Source organism: Trachypithecus francoisi, unplaced genomic scaffold (genome assembly GCF_009764315.1).
Source record: "Trachypithecus francoisi isolate TF-2019V2 unplaced genomic scaffold, Tfra_2.0 Lachesis_group7, whole genome shotgun sequence".
Classification (NCBI taxonomy): domain Eukaryota; kingdom Metazoa; phylum Chordata; class Mammalia; order Primates; family Cercopithecidae; genus Trachypithecus; species Trachypithecus francoisi.
In genome coordinates, this window is record NW_022681472.1 from 46,598,365 (window position 1) to 46,614,697 (window position 16,333).

At 37.3% G+C, this 16,333-nt stretch overlaps 1 protein-coding gene and 1 long non-coding RNA gene across 2 annotated transcripts in view; one reads left to right on the forward strand and one right to left on the reverse strand.

Annotated features, from left to right (window-relative positions):
• The window catches only part of LOC117078943, a 56,970-nt gene extending 50,236 nt beyond the window's left edge, over window positions 1-6,734 (reverse strand). The window contains exon 1 of the long non-coding RNA XR_004435212.1: window positions 6,635-6,734. This is a non-coding gene — a long non-coding RNA (uncharacterized LOC117078943). The remainder of the gene's footprint in view (window positions 1-6,634) is intronic.
• Window positions 1-16,333, forward strand: part of NECAB1 (N-terminal EF-hand calcium binding protein 1) — a 192,794-nt gene that overhangs the window by 64,889 nt on the left and 111,572 nt on the right. The gene's annotated exons all lie outside the window — the stretch shown is intronic.

A 16,333-nucleotide genomic window follows, 5' to 3' on the forward strand; every position in this document is an offset into this window, starting at 1 on the left:
TAGGCAGAAGAGGCAGGTCCCTGACAAAACCCCACCCTCAAGCCAAAAGGCCTGAAACTGTGGCCCAAAATGAGAACTTACATCCTTGTTTTCCTGTTCAAATGTTGCCTTTTCCTAAACAACCCATGGCCCACCCTGCCCTCCATCCTGTGCCTATAAAGACCCCAGACTCAGCCAGCAGAGAGGAGAAGCAGCGGGATGTTGGGCTGGATGTCAGAGAGAAGTGGCTTGACTTCAGAGGGACAGCTTGACAACATAACTTTGGAGAAGAATCTGGCCAAAGACAGTCAGACTTCGGGGGAAGATTATGTACCTGCCCTGTCCCCTTTTCAACTCCCCTTCCTGCTGAGAGCCACTTTCATCAGCAATAATATCCCCTTCATTTACCATCCTTCAATTCATTCATGCAACCTCATTTTTCCTGAGCACTGGACAAGAGCTTGAGAGCCACAAGTGTGGATGCAAAAGGCTATCATGCTGACCCTTTGCCCTCACTGGTAGAGGGCAGCCACCTCATGTGAAAAGGTAGAGGACCCACTGAGCTGTTAACGCTTAAGCTGTCCTTGGATGCCAGAGCTAAAAGAGCACTGTAACACACCTTCTGGGGCTTCAGGGTTCAAAGGCAGCCCCCTTGATGCTGCCATGGGGCCTGCATGGAGTTTACTTCTGCTGGGGCCCAAAGCACTTGCCCTAGCTTCTGTGACCGCTCACCTGCATGCTGCCTCCTGTGAGGGGTGGAGTGCAGCAGGTCTGAGTGAGTGGAGTTCACTCCTGCCAGTGCAGAAGCAGCCAGCTGGTTCCAGCACTCATAGACTCCAGTTCCTGCCTTGTTCTCTCACATGCTCTCACCCACAAGGAGTTGAAAGCTGCGAGCTGGGTAAATGAGGCACCCCTGCAGTGAGTCCCAAGAATGGATCAGGAAAATACCCTGCTTCACCAGAAATAAGTGGAATGTTAGAAGGAGGATATTTTGAGGGCTTTACATGTTTTCCCACCCATCCTAAATGTGGTTACACCCATTTTAAATAGAAAAAACGGAAGTTGAGAATGATTAACTTGCTTAAATCTTGTTTTTTTTTAATTTATAGTGCTCACTAATGCTTCTTAGAGTAATTGCTTGTTTATTAGTGAGCTCCATTAGCAGCTCACTAATACTTCTTAAAGTATTGGTTTATTTATTTGGAGAGAATGCAATATTAAAATCTATACTCAATTTTATCTTTTCAACTTCATCTTTATAGAAAGACATTAGGAAACTAGTATTGTTGCCAAACAGCAGAGGTTTGGTCAAGGTCCAGTTGCTTGCTGTGAAGGAAACCAGTCACTGAGACGACACATATTGCCAGGGAAGAGAAGGCTTTAAGGTGGGTGTTATCAGCCAGGAGATGGGAGATAAGTCTCAAATCTGTCTCCCTAACCCACTAAAAATAGGGATTTATATAGTGGGTAAGAAATGTAGCTACATAAAGTAAAATAGGAATTAGGGAGGAGTAAGGAAAAGGAGTTGGTTAACAGGAAGCAGGTCATTGGTTAGGCAATCATAAGGGAGGAGGGGTTTCGTGTCTCACTGTCTAGATGCTATTATCTGGTGAGTTTCAGATCCTTGATACTATCTGGGAGGCCTGAAGGTTAGTTTCCTGACAAGGGAATTCAGATCAGACAAATGTAAGTTTCAAGCTTTATGATGGGCAACGTCAATTTCTATATTTATTCAAAAAATCTTAAATATTAGTTATATTGGAAAATTGGGCTGGTTTTAGTCCCCCCTTTCTATTACTGGTTCATCAATCATAGGGAATCTTGGTGTTGATCTTTTGGCTGCTTAATGCTGAGAAAGGGAGTGCTGGGATAATGATGAGGAATGAAAACATTATGTCTGTAATTGAAGTACTCTTGAGTACCTGGTCGACATTGGGCTTGTTGGAGCACTGTGATCTGGATACTTCCATTAACAGTTTTAGAACAACATTGTAAGCCACATTTAAATATAAGACTGACCATGATGTGTAAGAATAAGATAATTAATAACGTAGATGACCCAACTTTAAAAATACCAGGGAATCTTGAAAACCTGTCCCCTAATCCAGGTCTGTTCTCCTTTACATGTTATAACTGGGAGGCTTGCTGTCTTATCCTTCAATATGTACTCCTGCTTCAACTGATGTATTAATGTAGGTACAGCAAGATGAATTGGCAATTACATATACCCCCGCCTTGTTCAGTGAGCAAATACTCCAAAGCTATGTGGTTATCTAAAACTACTCTAGCCAAGGAGTCTAGAGACTTTTTTTTGGCAACAATAGCAGTCACTGCTTCACTTGCTATAATCTACAGGGTAATGGAGAGATTTCTGAGTACATATTAATGAGCTGCTACTCCCCACCATGGGAGTGTAACCAAAAAATATCTGGTTCTGTCAAGAATGCTCCCAGGCAAATACTCCTTGGGGACACCCTAATTGGGACCTCCCTCCAAGATTCCTCTGGTTACCCTGGAGAATAATTTCAAAGAACTAGTCCAATGTCTGACCAAGCTCTCATTGTCTACTATAAAAGAGGTGACAGAGTATCCTAATAGACATTGCCCTTTGTCTACTTTCCTAGGCATCTGTATGCCCTAGGCCTATTCTCTTGTTTGCAAACAAACATGTAGCCCTCAGGAGCACAGGTCACTGTATCTTGAGTAGAAGCAGTCATTCAGGCTATCTTTTCTAACCAGAGATCGGTTAGATTATTACCAAATCCAGGTAAAGCCAAGCCTGCCCAGAGTTTTCCTGATTCCTTATATCCTGATCAAATGGAGTTCTGTCTGGGTCACCAACGAAGAAAAAAAGTGCTTGCCTTTTTGTTTATTTGTTTTAGGAAGAGTAAGGAATAGCCTTTCTGGAATGACAAATAGAAACAGGAGGTCTTCCTAGACCCTAAAAGGGTCCATGTAAGGCATACGCATTACACTATTATTTTAGGAGTCTTTGGATGTTCAAATGTGCAGATAGGGATATGCAAAAAGCTATGAACTGGTTGGATTAAGGAGTCACTATGGTCCAGAACAGACTGGAGCTCTGGGTGACATATCCAACAGTGGGATAATGTTGCTGATGAAGTAACAGCTTGTGAAATATGAATGAGTGAATTATCCCTCCATCTAGAAGCGGGAAGGATCTAGAGAACGATAATAGCCTGGAAAGTGAATGTTCCTTTATGATGTCTTGTGTAAGGTCTTTGGCTGGACTTTGAGTATTAATTTAAGGTTGTAGGAGGGCTCACAATATCATGACTGTTTCCCCTGGAGGAATCTTTGAGGGGCTAGTTTTACCCAATTTTGGTGAATACATGGCTTAACTTGTCAGATGAGTGGGTGGTCAGTTGTGGTCACAGTCGGTCTTCAGCCTGTTGGGATTTCCAGCTTTTCAGCAGGACTTGGTCCCTCGGTTTCACATAGTAGAAAGACACATTGGTAGGGACCTGGAGCCTATTGGAAGCCAACTTAGATGGACTAGTTAATGTATTTTCTATTTGTTTTATGTGTTTGCGGGGAGGTAAAATCTTCAAGTGATAGGGAGTCCAGGGGTAAGAGAAATGGTTCCTGTTACTTAGAATGCACATTCTCCTGACCTTATTCCAAGCATAATGGAAACACAGTTACCACCCCTAGATTGCAGAGCTTGAGAAATCTTCTGGAATTAAACACAAAGTAAACATTTGGCAAAGTCTAGACTAGTTTTGGAGACTCTGTTCAAGGTAACAGTTTCAGTCACTTGTTAACTCAAAATTTTTAAAGGGAGGAGGAATAACTGGTTTCCAATCTACTGACTTCGGTACCATAGTAACAAATGTATTGTTCATATAGGTAGCAGAATGCATAGAAGAATTTCTTTTCTTTTTTAAAAAAACGAAAGTTTATTTAACTTCTAAGAACTATTAAGTCTGAGTCTGAGAAATGATATCCCAAAGTCTAATCCAATCACCCTCAAAGCACCCCAGTGCTAGAAAGGATTTCAAAGGAGGATAAAAACAAGATCAGCTTTAACATTAGGCAAAGATCCATGGGCAACCTTCTTTAAACAATAACAAAAAGAGCTTACTAAAGTTGATACTTAAATATCTGAAGTAATGGAATAGTTCATATAGTTCAATAGTAATGGAACAGAAATTGAATCATCTAAACATTTTAAATCCACTCATGATTTTTATTTGGAAAGTTTTTTGGTCTGATCAATGCACCTGAGTGGATTATTGTGGAAATTCCTTTGAAAACATGACTTTAAAAGAACTACAGGTCTATGCAGCATCCCTAAGTCTGCCAATACCCTTATCTCTAGCCTATACTTTGACCCAGAGTGTTTACAAAGTGCAGCACTTGCTACCATGCAAGTACCGAGGTAGCTTAGTAAAACTGCCTCCTAAAGATGATCACCTCCCTTGTAAGATGACCGATTTCCTCTGAACTAAGTAAAGTGGCAACTTTTAAAATTAACAAAAGACTTAATGAAACAGAAAGTTGTTTAATCTCTAAAGTTCTTAAAAGTAGGAATTGCCATGACTAATTAAGTGCTGACAACAGAAGAAATTCCAACTCCAACAAAAGGAAAGATACACTATTGTGAATGCATTCCCTATGGTAAACAGAAAATAAACTTTTTATCAGAAAATATTTCATAAATTTTTACTTTTTTTTCAGAGCAGGAGTGGAGGTTTATTTAAAAAGGCTTTAGAGCAGGAAAGAAAGGAAGTACACCTGTAAGAAACCCAAGGGGTTGACTTGAAGAACTAGTGCCTAAATTTCTACATTTTTACTGTATGTTTGGGTAACATAAGGCATCTAAGAGTATTAAATAAATATTACTCCCATTTGGCATGTGGATACAAAGAATATTATGATACTATATATAATTATCTATCGATGCAGTACGAAACAGCCAAGTTATATTTTCAGAACTAAAACAGATGCCACTTCTAATTCAAAACTAAGAAGAAAAACTGTATATTATAGAACGAAGGCTTTCCCTTGTGAAATTAATTTTAGTAGCTAACCTCTCAAAAATTTGTAAATGTATGACTTTGTAAAGTGTTTCACTCAATATATTTAACTTGTATATATATATGCTTTTTCATGTGAAACACAGGAACGTAATTTCTGTCAGCAATGTTAAAAATATAATTAAAGAAAAATAAATCAAATTTAACATAAACAATAGGCAATAGACAAATGTCATTTTAACCTTGGTACCAAGCTACAATTCTTCCTTGGTCAACCTCTCCTATATTATACCAGATATTCAATTTATTTTCAATCTTTCATGAAATTGGACCTCTTACTGATTTAAAGAGTAGGAGAATTTACAATAATTAGTAAAAATTATTCAATTCTCATACATTAGTTATTTGCCTTTGTGGATATAAAGTGGTGACTCAGTACTTTATCAAAATATAGGTTTATGAAAATATTGGGAATATAAGATTGAAATTTAAAAATTACATTTTTAAAACTAAACTCTGAGAATTTTTACTTTAAGCATGAAGCATAATTGTTATAGAACTTCTTCTGAAATGTCACTTGATTTTCAATAAAAACAACTTCACACAATGCAGAAACGACAATGTATCATCCTGCAACAATATCTTTACATGTCAATCCTAATCTAAAATGTGTTTAAACAACAATGAAAATCTCCTTTAATAAATTCATAAAGTATTATTTTTAACCACTATTGCTCTGTAGCAATAATTGAAGTCCCAACATGAGCACTGAGAATACGGTGATAAAATATCAAGGGTTGTGTCCATCTTGAAATAAAGACACTGATGCTTCTCACCAACTGGAATCAGGTATAATAAGTACATCAGAGAAATGTGAGTAATCCAAGGAAGTCCCCTGAAATCAACAGTACCATCTGCCACAATTTAAAACATTAAGTGTAAAACTCTGTTCTAATTATTTTATAGAAGTTCTATTTCACACACTTAATATTGTTAAAATATTTGCAAAATTGTAAAATTCTCTATATAAAGGGTTTTGAACTTCTTCAGCTGAACACTTCCTCATTGTCAGAAAAACATTTCTAATGAAAGAAAGAGAGTTTTTCCATGAATATCTGAGCCTGGAGAATAAATTATTTCTTATGATCATAGCCAATTACAATACAAGATAAAAAATTCACAATTTGAAGGAAAAAAAAAAAGCAAAACCCAGCAAATGTAACTCCTCAGAAAGACCCCTGGAAGGGCCAAACTTCTCTAGATTCCAATGAATATTGGGGCCAAACAGCATTACGAAAGAATATCATTTTCTATCATTCCATTGACTCGTAACTATATTCAGACCAGTTTTGAAGAATGCACCTAAGTGGGGGCATTCCTACATCAAATCCTGTGTTCCCTTGATCACATTGACACACACACATACACAAATAAACAATTATCAAAATACAATCTAACTGCAGCAGTGACTAACAAGCCACAAGAGTTCAAGCTCAAACAGTTGGGGTGTTTTTTACTCTCATGCCAGTCTAGTACCCATAAAAGACACTCACCTTTATGGACACAGATGTCAAATTTCAAAGGCTGTCCTTAAGTAATCAAGAATATGGTTGGGGCCAGCAGTGGTGAGGGAAGACAGAGAAACACAAACCCACCTTTGGACAAATATAGATGGGCAGCTGCTGGGAAGGTTTCCAGATCTCTCTAGCCTATGGCCACTGAGCCACAAGCACTGCAATCCAAGTCACAGCACCAGCATTTTATTGCTGAATGCCTGGGTGTTGGCCAAGCTGTGGTTTCTCGCTGTAATGAAAGCTATCCATTGAAACAATGAGTATTGCTAGGGAAGAAGGTTTTAATGTGGATGATGTCAGCCAGGAGATGGGAGATAAGTCTCAAATCCAACTGACTAAAATTAGAGTTTTATAGAGTAGGAAAGGAATATAACTATGTGTGGGAAAACAGGAATTAGGAAGGGATAAGGAAGAGGAGCAGGTCACCAAGAAGCAAGTGGTTGGTTAGTCAATCATGATGGATGAGGGTCTGGTGTCTCACCATCTGGATGCAGGGATCTGGTGCATTTCAGTTGCTTGATGCTATCTGAGAGGCCTAGTAGTTGGTTTTCTCACAAAGGAACTCAGGTAAGACAAATGTAAGTTTCAAGCTTTATGATGGGGAGGGCCAATTTCTATATTTATTCAAAAATTATAAACATTAATTCTGTGGGAAAATTGAGCTGGTTTCAGCACTATTCAGCCAACTGAAACGGAGCTCACCATTTTTTCTAATGTAATAAGTACATATTTAATATATCGCTTTTTACCTTTTCAGATTTACATCAATCCTAAAATAAGGATAGTATTATTTGAAGCTGAGAAAAACATAGTTACACGTAGATTATTACTGCACCAAAATGTGTACAGGGAAATATTCTCTCCTGAAGCCAAACTCCCACAGCAACTTTACAAGTGAGCCTCAGAGCAAGGAAATAACTTGGTTAAGACCATGCACCTAGAGGACAACAGTTGGGATTCAAACCTGACAAATCTGACTTGGACAATTTCACTACTGGCCACCACCAGTTGTTCTCAACTTTTCCTACGTGTTAAAATAACCTGGGACCTTAAAAAATATCACTAGGCCAAGGCTGTGCCCAGAAACAATTAAATGAGAATTCTCAGGAGGGTCATGGCCCTGGCATCAGTGTTTTTCTTTTTTTTCTTTTTATTTCTTTTTTAACGTTCTAAGTGATTCTAATGGGCAGCCAGTTTTGAAGATCACTGCACAATGACTCATCGCTATTCCTGTTACACTCCTAACTCCTAAAAGGCAACTGTATTTAAGAAGTATTTATAGAACTTTAAAAATGATGCCAATACATTAAAAATTTATTATCTGTGTGTTCAAGAACTTACTAAACTAGTATGAAGATAACACATGTATTTATCAGCTAAATAACAATGCAAGGTTGTGCTGTGTTGGTTGATTTGGAGACACATGCTGTAGAACCTAGGGTTTCAAGGATAGATTTAGCACATCCTCAGATTACCAAGCTAGTTTTTGTGCATAAGTATATATTCAGTTCCAAGAGTGCTAGATGGATAGATGAATAAAGAGATTATTCATAACTTTTGTCAGATTCTCAGTGTGATCATTGATGCAGAAAAGGCTAAGAATTACTGCTGAGAGTTCAGAAGAGGGAAAGCTGCAGATGATGCAGATGATGGTCAGAGAGATAATTGCAAAGAAGATAGAACACACACAGGGCATTGAAAGAGCCCAATATGATGATATGAGAGGAAGGAAGGAAGATTCAGAAGGGAGCAGGAACAAAGCTATGGAGGCAAAAATATTTCCCCTAGTTTTAGGGGATTGTGAGGGAAGGTTAGCCTTGAGGCTCCTTGGGAAATTTTTAAGTTAAGTGTTAGGGGTGATTTTTCTTCCTTACAGATCTCTCACTAATTAATAGATTGCTTTTATAAGACTGTGAGTGAAAAGCTTAGTGCTCTATCTAAGAAGATGCTCTAAGAAGACAGAAGGCACTTCTGCAGATTGCTTTATTTTCTATTCAATATAACATTCGGCAACAGTCAAGTATCACGTCCACTGGCTCCTCTGATTTCTGTGATGAGGTTTTTATTACAATTGCTTCCCTGTCCAAGGAGAATTAAAGGCATTCTCTACAATGTCTCCCTTGTTCATCTTAGGAGGGACAGCCAAGGAGAGGCAACAGGCAAGCTCTGTAAATAGGGACTTCTGTCTCTCAAGGTAACCTGATGTGACTGTCAGGGATGACACGTAATTCCACACTTCCTTTCCTCATTTGAACTTCTTTCAAAGAAACATGCATGCAAAATTTCCCTGACATAGGGCAAGATATAAAGATTAAAGAGCATCTCATGTATTTATTATCTTTCCCTTGTCATATATATAAATTATCACTAGAAATAGAATAGGCTAGGCTTTGTAACACCATCCTCTCCTAATGAAAAATAACCAATTCCATATGGTTAAGAGTAAAGGAAATGCTGTCACATGGAAAATGATCAAGAGTCTCTTACCCCTTTGGTCTGCTGAAGCATAATTATCTAAGTGTCTCTTAGAATAAGAGCTACCACTTTAGGGGATACTAATTATGTGTTAAGCACCAGGCTAAAGACATTGCATATATTAGGTTATTCGATCTTCACAAACAATGTTGTGAAAAAAATATTATTAACCTTAATTTATATTTGAGGGAATGTGGCTTAGAAATGTAAGTAACCTACCTAAGATCACACATCTGGTAAGTGGTAGAACCAGGTCAAACCCAGATCTCTTGATTCTCTGCCATATAGATTTAAGTCCAAGTTTGAAACATGATAGTAATACCTTGAGAATAAGATGTCATCTACTAGCAATGAATGGAGGATGAATTGGAGAGGGAATTGTCTGGGCTTAGGAAGATAGTTAGGAACACACTAATATAGTAGTCTTTTCCATATCAGCTACTTTTCAATTAGTTTGGAAGTGACCTGTTTTAACAGTTAAATTCATTCAGTAGAGATTCTATAAATTATGGTAGAAAACAATGTAGCTATTAAAAACAATGAAGTAATACTCTATATGGATAAAGAAAGATGTCTGAGATATGTTTTCAAGTAAATCAAACAAAATACAGAATATCCTGTACACTTTGTTACTTTCTGATTGAAACAGATATGTGCATAAATTTGTTAGTAAATGTAAAAATATTCATGGAAAGACACACGTGAAACTGGAAATAACAGCTGTCCTTATGTGGCTAGGGAATGAAGTGGGAGGAAAACAGAAGTTTCATTGGAGATACCTTTTTACGTTTTAGATGTTGTGCAATGCACATGTATTACCCATTTAAACACGGAGGTATTCTACCTGTATGATAACAAAGATGGAGTTCTCAATGGCAAGGTTGATATTTGAAATAAACTTGCAAATTTTAATTTTAGAAACCTTAGTAAAATGAGGTATTTTATGAAGCAAACCAATGATGTAGGTTAATTTATTGGTCCTGAAGGGGCATATGCAGGCTATTGAAGGAATATATTGTTCAGCATATTTACACAGACTTTTGTAGTTGTTTATGTTTGAATTAATATGTTTTCTCTTTGAGACTGAATTTTTAAAATATAAGATCACTAAAAAGCCATATTTTGAGGGGATAACTTAGTAAGTGGAATGGAAGAAATTCTATTGAATGTTGGAAATATAAAGTATATGAAAAGTCTAAAATGTTTTTACAAAGTATTTCCCTTATTTTCCCACCCTAACTCACATGCAAAGTTCAGAATACCAGAAAACTTGTATGAGTACATGAGAAAACTGAAATAGATACCAAGTGTTTTGTTCCCACACAGTAATCTTCCTTCTCTTTTACTTATAATTAACACTTTACATTTTTAAACTTTATATATTGCTTAATTTTTGCAAAATCTTCCCTTCCAGTAACATCAGTATATGTAAACCCCAAAAGAATCAATTGTCCCCCTTTGTCCACCTCAAGCGCTTGTATGGATTTTGGTGAAAACACAGTACTGATCTGAAAGAAGAAAAAAAAAATTTTTACTTTTTCTTCCCAATCTTTCTCCACTATATTGAGCAATTTTCTGGTATGTTTCTACTTGCCTTTTTTATACTATCTTCCTGGTGACAAAGACTGATTTCTCAAAAGCAAACTAATATTTGAAATAAACCCACACATTTGGTTTTAGAATACTAGTAGAAAGATTGAGCATGCATTTTATGAGGCATGCCAGATTCAGAATTATGCAAAACAATTCTTCATTGCATACATATAAAAGTATAAATACACCCTAAACCCATCATTTTTCCTGTTCTCTAAAGTAACATTCTTATTTCTTTGAGTTCTTTTCAATTTTTGAAAAGATTAAGACATTCTTAGTCACACCAAGCTTTCTTAAATTAGGACAATTTTCTGATGCTTTTGTGTACTTATAAAAATATGTGCGTGAGTCTTCTGAAACTTAAACCCACTTATTTTGTGGAACCCCCTATTATTAGCAAAAACAATTTATATATGCCAAAACAAGCCATTTTATATAGAAATTCCACTAAGTAGTAAGGAGAGGAGAGACTGTTATTACATTTAATACTTTCTTTACATTATTTCCTATGTTTTTAAAATCTAGAATTATTTCTTTTTTCAATTAAAATTGGACTAAATTGGATTTTAGAAAACCCAATTATTTTAAGAGATTAGACAATGGAGACTACTTACTAATGGCAGAACAAGAAGCATTTCTACCGGAAATAGAAGCCAGTTTTTATTCCATATTGTGCTAATGTTTCTGACACAACCCACATTTCTTGGAAATAAATTCTGAAAATTAAAACAGAAGTATTAGAACCCACTTGAACTGTAGCAGCTATTTATACTGGTGTGACTCAAAGTGTGGGTCGAAGACTGATGCTGGTCCTCAAAGTGTTACTTGTTCATATTGAGATAGGAAAAAAACTTGAGTTGTTCAGAAACTTTTATAGCAATTTGATATTGCTACAACCTCCAAGCACACAATTTAGTAATCAATTTTTATACTTTTCAACAAAAATATCAATCTGGCAGGAACTGGAAATGTAAAAATCTTATCCTGTACCACAGAGAGTCTGAGAAGCACTGCTCTGGAGAACATTTGTGAGGCTCTGGAAGAGTTTCAGATGGAAAAGGAAATGGATAAGAACAACTTTCTCATGGGAAAAAAAAAAAGGAGGAAAGAAGGGAGGGAAGGGAGGAAGGAAGCAAGGGAGGGAGGAAAGAAGGAAGGAAGAAAGGAAGGAGGAAGGAAGGGAGGGAGGGAGGGAGGGAGGATGGAGGGAGGGAGGATGGAGGGAGGGACTTAAACTACTCAGCAACAGACACAAATGAACAGAGTAGAAGACTGGAAATGTATGTCCCATATGATGGAAAGCTTAATTTTCCCCTTGGTAGTGCTCTCATTGATTGTGAATTCTCTGTTTAAGTCAGCCTCCTTCCAGCCTCAGGTTACAGAACCCAACTCAACATAGCATAAACAAAATGAGATAACCCATTGACTTACAAAAAGTGGAGACTCTTGGTATAAAGTTTGTCACAGGGATTCCAAGGATTTGGGGTCATTAATATTATTTTTCATTTATGCTGTCCCACTCCTTCTCCTACCCCTCTCTCCCATCATTTCTCTGTCAGGATTGTCCTATACTGTTTTGCTGTAGATGGGATTCTACCATGTAGTGGGGAAGAGGGAATAGCTTTTGATGGTGCATGGCTTATGTCATCTTACCTTAGCCACTTCAGAGGCAAGGGTGAGCCTAAGAGAGCAGACATAAAATATCCAAGGAGTACTCTAACAGCCCATTTGTACAGTGTGCTCAATTTTGTACCATTTCTCACAGTCAAAGAGAGAGGAGAATACATCTATGCACATGTCTGTGGCCAGGGTGGGTTAGATTGGGGTAGGGTGCAAATGGAGAACTATGATCCACAGTCCCACTGGAATAACGTTGTTAAGGGCAAGTTCCCCAGCGACAGGGAGATGATGTTATAGAATAATGGAAGAAAGGCTGAGCAGAACGAGCATGGAATCCAACAAATATGAGAAGTAGCAGGTGGTGGAAGACATAAGAAAAAAATCAATCAGTAAAATGAAGAGCGAAGAAGTGCTCACCCCCAGCAGCTTAAGAAAAATAAGATGATATGTTTTGCCAATTCCATTTTCTCTCTCATACATGAGGTACTGTGTTTATGTATGAAAATAGTCTGACCCTAATTTGCCCCAGAATTAGAGAGGTTCAGAGTCTTGCTTATGGGACCTCCTATAGACTGGACTCCTATAGACTTCTGATAGAAGGGTGTGCGATGATCACTATACCCTCTATAAGACAGGCTTCAAGCCAACTGGTGCCAAATGCTCTCTGATACAAGTCTCCATAGCCCTCTATATATTTAGGCTCTGACCCACTCAGGATTCTAGGAATAATTGTGGTCTTAAGCAGAAGGGATTTGAAGAGCTCTCATCTGTGTTTACACAGTTCTATTCTAGAACTCAACACCATGTTGCACTATGTTGACAGCCTTACCTTACGTATCATCTTGCTTCTGACAACTGAGTATCTTGATTATAGGAACCAGTCTCCACTTCTACCCTGGTTATGGCTTTCTCAGCTCATTGCACAGTTCAAACCGCTATTTCATAACCCATACAATATCCTTGTTCCTCTAGAAGTAAGGCTTGTGTTTGTGCTAGGCCCTAGTGTTCAGATATGGACTCAGTACTCTGGTGGCTGAAACAATTGGCTCCTGTCTATTGGCCTATCAGAATAACATCTGTTCCTGATATCCCTTTGGTTGCATCTATTACGTCACCACATTCTTCTAGGTTAAATTCACCCAGTTCATAGAGCTCAATTCAGTTTAGTTGGTATCTGCAGCACCTGATCTATTGCAGGAGGCACATCTATTTCTAGGTTAGTGTTTTCTACAATCTTTACTGTCTCTTTGCTGTTAATGTGATTTGTATATGATAAATTACAAATATAATTCATGGAATTAAGAACAACTCAAAAATATTTGCAAGGTTAGATATTTGATCATTCTTCTAATCTCCCAATTCTGCATCTGTTGATTTTCATTGATGCCATTCTGTTTAGTGTGCCAGAACCTGCTCAACACATTTGACCTGTTGGTAATGGAAGCATAATCTGCTCAAATTATCTTTATGAATTGAGAGATTATAATATTACTTTGTAAAATGGAGAACACAATGATGGCTGAGCATATTTGTTACTTGCTAGTCTGCCAATAAACCAATGGGTGTGTCTACTTCCATCAGAGTAGCTCAGCATATTGTTTATTGGGTTAGATTATCCTGCCTCAAATACTGTTGTAAATGTCTTTGTAAGACCCAATTAACCCTTTTAGGCTATTAACGGGTGTAGCAGTGTTTAGCAGACTATTTTGCCAACCGAAAAAAAACGATTCTGCACTGGTAATATTCAGACTGATGGGCTAAGAAGAGAAAACTCAGTAAAACATGAGTTAAGACTCAGAATTTAAAGATTCATAATTAGTTTCACGGTGTATAGGAATTTTAGTTTTGAAGCAGAGGAAGCTAAAAATAAACTTAAATATGATCAGGAAATGCAAAGGAGGAGTTTAAAACAGTGGTTTTTTAGTAAGAAGTCATAATCCTTTGTTCTTATTTATATATTGAAGTGATACTGGTCATTAAAGAAATACAAATCAAAACCACAATGAGATACCATCTCATGCCAGTTAGAATGGCGATCATTAAATGTCAGGAAACAAAAGATGCTGGAGAGGATTTGGAGAAATAGGAACGTTTTTACACTGTTGGTGGGAGTGTAAATTAGTTCAACCATTATGGAAGACAGTGTGCGATTCCTCAAGGATCTAGAACCAGAAATATCATTTGGCCCAGCAATCTGATTACTGAGTACATACCCAAAGGATTATAAATCATTCTACTATAAAGACATATGCACACATATGTTTATTGCAGCACTGTTCACAATAGCAAAGAATTGAAACCAACCCAAATGCCCATCAGTGATAGACTGGATAAATAAATGAGGCACATATACACCATGGAATACAATGCAGCCATTAAAGAGGATGAGTTCATGTCCTTTGCGGGGACATGGATGAAGCTGGAAATCAGCATTCTCAGCAAACCAACACAGGAACAGAAAATCAAACACCGCATGTTCTCACTCATAAGTGGGAGTTGAACAAGGAGAACACATGGACACAGGGAGGGAAACATCATACACCAAGACCTGATGGGGGATGGGGGTCTAGGGGAGGGATAGTGTTAGGAGAAATACCTAATGTAGATGATGGGTTGATGAGTGCAGCAAACCACCATGGCATGTGTATACCTATGTAACAAACCTGCAAGTTCTGCACATGTATCCCAGAACTTAAAGTATAATATGATAAATAAATAAACTGAAGTGATAAAGACAGCTAATCTGCAGAAAAACACTTCAAAGAGAGACAACTAAGAATATTAACCTGAATGCAAAATTGTTTTGAGATCGTACTCTAGAATCGAGAGTTGGCATATAAAAGGGGAGTACTAGGAGGATTCTAAATTCCCAGGAGATGTCAGACTGCATATCCCAAATATTTTTTATTTTCCTGATCAGTAAACATATTTCTTAGGAGTTTGGATCATCAGAACTTGGAGTGCCCAATACAGAAGAATAAAGTCAAAACAACTTCAGCTGCCCCTAAGGATTGCAAATGAATGGAGTTAAATTGTGTATGTTGTGGCTTTTTACAAAATTGAGAGTCTTGTCCAAACTGACATATCAAATGCAATTTATACCAAATAGGTGTATAGGAAGTTAAATAATAAGAACAAAATAACTATGAAACTTACCTTTTATGCTTCACGCCTCTTATGTTTCCTGATTTCTTCTCTTTTTAATCACAATGTGTATTTTATTTTTCCCATTATGGATGAAACCTAATGATTAGAGAAAACAAAGATATGGAAAATTATATAGACAGAAGAGCAAACCCACCAGAAGCCCTAGCATCCGTAAGCAATGTGGCCCACTGTTGGCTATTGCTGCTCATTTCTTCTGAGCCTTTAAAAATACATGTTTTCGTCATTGTATATATGCCTTGATATGGTTTGGCTATGTCCCCACCCAAATCTCATCTTGAATTGTAATCCTCATAATCCCAATGTGTTGTGGGAGGTCATTGAATCATGGTGGTGGTTTCCCCTATGCTGTTCTCATGATAGTGAGTGAGCTCTCATGAGATCTGATGGTTTTATAAATGTCTGGCATTTCCCCTGCTGGCACTCATTCTCTATCCTGTTGCCCTGTGAAGAGGTTCCTTCTGCCATGACTGCAAGTTTCCTGAGGTCTCCCCCGCCATGTGGAACTGTGAGTCAATTAAATCTCTTTTCTTTATAAATTACCTAGTCTCAGGTATTTCTCTGTAGCAATGTGAAAAAGGACTAATGCATACTATTTTTAATCTGGCTTAATATTGACATAACTTTTAAACATAGCTTTACCAAGTTATTGACAACCCTTTAGATACATTTTAATGATTTTACAATGATACATAATCAGGTATTCATCTAATGAGCATTTAGTTTGTTTTCACTCTTTTCAGTATTGTCAGTCAGGCTGGGATTAACATATTTGTTCTTTACTTTTCTTTGGCATCTACTGAGAATGCATTCTTGTATAACAGCCCTCTGATTCTCTTTCAACAGGAATATGTTTACTATGTAACCAGCATTCATCTTTCCATTTAGTTTTTTTTTTTTTTATTTGATAGCATCACTAAAATAGAG